The sequence below is a fragment of the Phytophthora ramorum genome (genome assembly GCF_020800215.1).
Source record: "Phytophthora ramorum isolate Pr-102 chromosome Unknown Phyram_PR-102_s0001, whole genome shotgun sequence".
In the NCBI taxonomy this organism is placed as follows: Eukaryota; Oomycota; class Peronosporomycetes; order Peronosporales; family Peronosporaceae; genus Phytophthora; species Phytophthora ramorum.
In genome coordinates, this window is record NW_027150647.1 from 1588876 (window position 1) to 1595503 (window position 6628).

Here is a 6628-nt window from a genome sequence, read left to right on the forward strand (position 1 = left end):
TCGATCTGCATCGGCGTATGCAAGCCTATACTTCCAGGCGCTTAGCAGCCACTTCCACCAGCTATCACGAGGCACGACGTACTTGTGAAGATAGCCATGATGTTGGTCATGATAGACCACACGATGGCAAAGCACAGGTAGAAGACCGTGATGCCACCGATGAGTTTGCTCTTGCCGCCCTTGCGCAGAAGCCGCTGGGTGTCCTCCTTCTGCTTCGGCAACAGGAACAGGAACACCCACGCGAACGCAGTCATGGCGTACATGATGATGATGGTGTACGTGAGGTCTCTGCGAATGCTGTAGTCGTCTTCTTGGATACGCACATTGGTGATGTTGAACGGGGCGTCGATCACGAGCGTCAACGCAGAGGCGAACGGAGAAGCGACGTTGGTCACGGTGGTGATCAAACCGTAAACGGCGGCTTCGTTGCCCAGTCCGGCCAGCTCGACAGTCACGAACGTCGAAATGATCCAGCCGACGCCGTACGGGAGCTGCACGGCGATAGGAGGGCCCAGCCAGAACCACTGGTTGCGGAACACGTCCCAGATAACGATCATCGACACGGCACAGTCGACTACAATCACCACCGCTCCAGTAACGACGATCATCCAGCGCCAGTTCCAGTGGAGCCCCCACTTGGACGTGATCATGATACCAAACATGAAGAGTAAGTTGCTGAGGATGTCGCTCAGCGTGCTGTTGATCGGAGTGACACCTACCATGTAGTCCTGCACTGGTGAACTGCCGGTGTACGTGATGTCGGCGAAGATGTTGGCGAAGAAGTTGTACGCGATGACTTGGTACACTGCTCTAGTGCACAGTAGGTCCCAGAAGCTGGCGATGTACTCCTTGAAGTTAGCAGCCTCTTTCTTCTCCTCTTTAATGAAGAACCACGTCATGGGGAAGACCGGGATCGTAAGCACCGCCACGATGATCATGAGCTGAGGAAAGCTGAGAGAGAAGTCGAAGTCGCCGCCGTAGTCTTCACCGTTGAAGAAGAATCCCGTAAGAAGTTCACCAAAGATGACCAAAACGGTACGGACTGTGTAGATGCATGACTGCGTCTTGCCTCGCTTGTCAATGGGTTCACGCTGCGCGCAATTCGCACGTGATACTGTCGGCGCACACGTCCGACATGACGTAGCCAAATGCAGCGAAGAACATCAGCATGACGTACTTGGCACCTTCCGACGGAGCGTCGTAGTTGATTCGCGCTTCGATCTCCGACGTATAAGCATCAACATCCACGTCTCGATCCGCAGCGTCTGTGAAGTACGGCTTGCCGATAGGCATGATGCACATCACCAGCAGCATGATGAAGCAGATACCCCAGCCGATGAGCATGTAGGGACGACGGTAGCCGCAGATCGGACGACAGTCGGACAGGATGCCGTAGAAGACCTTGAAACTCCAGGGTAGCACGACAAGCTGCTGAGCTGCAGTGACTTGGGAACCCGAACAATTCAAGTACTCTTGCATGAACGGGTAGATGGTTTCTGGCAGCAAACCGTATACGAGGCCCACAGTGGCGTACTGGAAGAGCAGACCGAGGTTCTCCTTGCTGGTCAGTACGGGCATGCCACCTTCACGGATAGCGCCGCCCTCTCCGCCGGCCGGACGGGATCCGATGGGAACTTGGTCGGGGGTCTTAACACCGACATAGCTCCCTTCCTCCAGGTCCTTGGGTTGGGGCGCCACTCACGAACGATAGTCGCTTGGGGACGTCGAGATCGGCATTGTTTACGCCTCGACCTCCGGTGAACGTGGTCGGCATGGTGACGCAGGAGAGTCTTGGGCTGCTTGAGCTTTCACGTGCGAGGTTCAGAGGAAATTGGCGAGTGAGCAGGAAGCGCCGACGAGCGAGAGCTCAAGGAGGGAAGCCCTTCAATGCAAGGAATGCTAGGATGTCTAAACAGCTCATGAACTGAGACCAACGAGGATGCGTCGGCTTTCGTCTCCATTGCACGCCCCGCTCAGGCCCGATCGACGCCCATCCGCGTTTGAGACCGGCCGCCTCATACTTGTCATCGTTTTCGATGATAGCAGGAGCACTTGTCGAGTCATACCCCCCTGGCTCTACATCTAAACCAGGGAGGGCTACCTCGACGAGCACTGCGTCGACCGCATTGGCCACCGAACTTGCCGACATACCGACCGGTCATGCACCTTTGCTACAGGAGACCTGTAGATGTTGCACGTCACGTGCAGGTGCCGTTGTTTGCACATCAACTTCGCGGAACTCCAATCGTTGACCCTTGCAGAGGAATGCATACGAGTTGAGCCAAGTGCAACGTTCGTCGACAACAACGAGCAGAGGCGCAGCAATGCTGAGGGCAAGACGTGTTTGTAGTTAACTAATGCGTGTCCATGGTACTCTGTGAAGAAGCTAACCTGAACAAATCGCCTGACGCTCCCTGCGGACAAACTTGCACGAGCAAATTGGTTTCGAGGGGCTTAGCAGCCATTGCCACCAGCTATGACAAGACAAGAGGTACTCTCGAAGATAGCCATGATGTTGGTCATGACCGACCACACGATGGCAAAACACAGGTAGAAGACCGTGATGCCGCCGATGAGTTTGCTCTTGCCGCCCGTGTGCAGAAGCCGCTGGGTGTCCTCCTTCTGCTTCGGCAACAGGAACAGGAACACCCACGCGAACGCAGTCATGGCGTACATGATGATGATGGTGTATGTGAGGTCTCTGCGAATGCTGTAGTCGTCTTCTTGGATACGCACATTGGTGATGTTGAACGGGGCGTCGATCACGAGCGTCAACGCAGAGGCGAACGGAGAAGCGACGTTGGTCACGGTGGTGATCAAACCGTAAACGGCGGCTTCGTTGCCCAGTCCGGCCAGCTCGACAGTCACGAACGTCGAAATGATCCAGCCGACGCCGTACGGGAGCTGCACGGCGATAGGAGGACCCAGCAGAACCACTGGTTGCGGAACACGTCCCAGATAACGATCATCGACACGGCACAGTCGACTACAATCACCACCGCTCCAGTAACGACGATCATCCAGCGCCAGTTCCAGTGGAGCCCCACTTGGACGTGATCATGATACCAAACATGAAGAGCAAGTTGCTGAGGATGTCGCTCAGCGTGCTGTTGATCGGAGTGACACCCACCATGAAACGTTGCACTGGCGAACTGCCGGTGTACGCGATGTCGGCGAAAATATGTGAGAAGAAGTTGTACGCGATGACTTGGTACACTGCGCGCGTGGTCAAGAGGTCCCAGAAGCTGGCGATGTACTCCTTGAAGTTAGCAGCCTCTTTCTTCTCCTCTTTAATGAAGAACCAAGTCGTCGGAAAGACAGGTAGCATTAGCACCGCCACGATGATCATGAGCTGAGGAAAGCTAGAGAGAAGTCGAAGTCGCCGCCGTAGTCTTCACCATTGAAGGAATCCCGTAAGAAGTTCACCGAAGATGACCAAAACGGTACGGACTGTGTAGATGCATGACTGCGTCTTGCCTCGCTTGTCAATGGGCTCACGTTGAGCCAGCTCGACCGTGATACTGTCGGCGCACACGTCCGACATGACGTAGCCGACAGCGGCGAAGAACATCAGCATGACGTACTTGGCACCTTCCGACGGAGCGTCGTAGTTGATTCGCGCTTCGAGCTCTGGGGTAATCCTCCAATTCGACGTCCCGATCCGTAGCGTCTGTGAAGTACGGCTTGCCGATAGGCATAATGCACATCACCAGCAGCATGATGAAGCAGATACCCCAACCGATGAGCATGTAGGGACGACGACGGTAGCCGCAGATCGGACGACAGTCGGACAGGATGCCGTAGAAGACCTTGAAACTCCAGGGTAGCACGACAAGCTGCTGAGCTGCAGTGACTTGGGAGCCTGAACAATTCAAGTACTGTTGCATGAACGGGTAGATGGTTGCCGGCAGCAGGCCATACACTAGCCCGACTGTGGCATATTCGAAAAGCAGACCGAGGTTCTCCTTGCTGGTCAGTACGGGCATGCCACCTTCACGGATAGCGCCGCCCTCTCCGCCGGTCGGAAGTGAGCCAATGGGCACATGCTCTGGGGTCTTGACGCCAGCATAACCACCCTCCTCCACGTCCTTGGGCTGCGAGGCGCCACTCACGAACGATAGTCGCTTGGGGACGTCGAGATCGGCATTGTTTACGCCTCGACCTCCGGTGAACGTGGTCGGCATGGTGACGCAGGAGAGTCTGGGCTGCTTGAGCTTTCACGTGTGAGGCTCAGAGGAAATTGGCGAGTGAGTAGGAGTCTCCAGCGATACCAAACCGTGTTTGCAATGAGGTCACATGGTCAAAAAGGAGGTAAAGCGAAGGATACTTGATGCCTCAACAGTCCGGTGCGGTGGTACTGCGTCGGCTTTCGTCTCCATGATTCGCCCTGCTCAGTGCCCATCAACGGTATGTTTTCTGGACGCATTGACGCGTGGAAAACGGTTTTCCAGCGAGAGAAATTGGTGGTCGTGAGGCAACAAGTGTAGGATAGCCATTGTTCAATTTGCCGCGTAAATCCAAAGTTCCAACGGCTTCGCTATCCATCTCGACTCTCCCATGACGAGCACGACACGTAGCATCCCTGGCTCCACGCTCCGGTCTTCGTGCGCCATGAGGCCCACTGGGTACACGGTCAAGTCGTCGAGATCTTGGGACGCGACCTGATGGTTCAACCAGGGAACGGCACCCCCATCCGATGCCGCGCGACAAACGCGCACAAAATCGACCCGATCATCGCCCTCCTGTTCGGCCAAAGCCGACTATCCCCGACGCTGACGCCAGCTGCGGTCCGGGAGGGACACGCCACGGTTCTTTCCCGCCTTCTTGGGGACCAGCATTCCCGGGTGCGCGTCCGACCCGCGACATCGCTAAGCTACTTGCGGGCCTCGTGGAGGATGACAGCCTTCCCAACGGGACTGCTCAGTGTGCGTGGGTCTCGCCAGCCGACGGACAACGGCACCTCTTCAGCCTTCAGCATGCCGTCGACTATGTCTTCGTGCACGAGAGCTCTGCCCGGCGCATTAGCAAGACTGTTCGCGAAAGTGTCGGGGAGACGTTTTTCTCCCCGCCGAGGCGCACGGCGGTTTCCACGCCGCCTCTTGCGCATGTCCCTACGACTGTAACTCAGTGCAGCCAGGACCAACCAGACTCTCTCTTCGACGACGACAGCGAGGCCGATGCCTCTGAGCCTGTTGGCTCACGCTCACGCCTTACGGCAAACGGCGGAGACCGCCAACGACTCGTTCTTGAGGAGCTGGCAGCTTTTCCTGACGTGCTGGAGAGGTATCTAGCGGCCCGCCGAGCACGACCAACCGAGAACGCTGAAAGGGATCTGGCGGCGCAGTCACGACACCGGGCCCCAAGCTCGAGCGAAGATAACGTTTCGCATGATGTCGGGCCCAGGCCCAAGCGCCAGCGTTGCATCAGCGACGACGGCCTCGATGAGGACTCGCTCCACCACCGGTCCAAGCTACTATTTCGACCAACACCCTCGCAGCGACAAGTACACGACCTTACCCACGCGCCTCGTACTCCAGGTACGTCTGCGCATGAATTTGTTACGAGTTTGCTGGCCCACAACGCGGTGACGTTTGCCCCCCACCCGGCGACGCTAACCCGATTGTACGACTTCGCGTTCGGGGTGCATGGGTTGTCAATTTTGCACTTGAATCACCTCGAGCCCCTCGCTCGTGTGGGCTGGGTGCTGGCGTCTAAGGAGAAAGGCACCAAGATCAACATGCAAAACTTCTCCTCTGCTGTGGAACTCCCCACGGTCGCGGCAACAGAGTCACTCGCCCAGATCAAGGCAGCGCTGGACAGTCTGAAGACATATTGTGACGCATTCTGCTCATTGTCAACATGCCGCGTCGTTCAGGTGCTCCTGCAGGTCGTCCAGGAGACAGCGGGTCTCGAGTTATGGGAAGCAACCGATCTCAAGTACCTGATTTACTGGATCGACACGGCTCTGGAGCGGTACCGATCCGCCGTGGCGGACGACGCTCGTACCGGCCAGAATACACGCATGCAATTTCACGCCACGGTGACGCCTGCTGACCCCGAGCTTCAGCGATTTACCCAGCTTGTTACGGCGAAGAAGGTCCAGCTCCTGCTGCACGGCGCAGGGCGCGAGCTCCCCAGGTCGCACGAGCGGAATGAGAGCGGCTGGAACGGCAGGTCGAAGTACGGCACTTTCTCGCGTGGGCAGCGAGGTATGGGAGCTGGCTGGGACCCGCAGCAACGCCAGCAGCAGTTTGCCTCTGCTTCGTCGTCGAAGGTGCCGCCGCACATCCGGGCTCTCATCCCACGGGTCCATGGACGCTCGATCTGCATGAAGTTCCTATCGGTGGCAGGGTGCCCAGGGGATGCAGCCAACCCTGATGAGTGCGTGTTTTTCAATTCACGGTGTCACGTCGTACCGACATCACCACTACCAGGCCCTCTTGCTGACTACATTGACGCCGAGTTCAAGGGCTTGCGCAAAGGGGTACGTCGTGAATGAAGGCGAGATTTGCCCACGAGAGAACCGCGTACGCTATATACTCCTCGATGGGCAGCCGTCCAAGCCGCCCTGCTTCGCGACTTGGCTCGACACTCTCGCATCACGAACCGACGGCTCGACCAGGTGCTC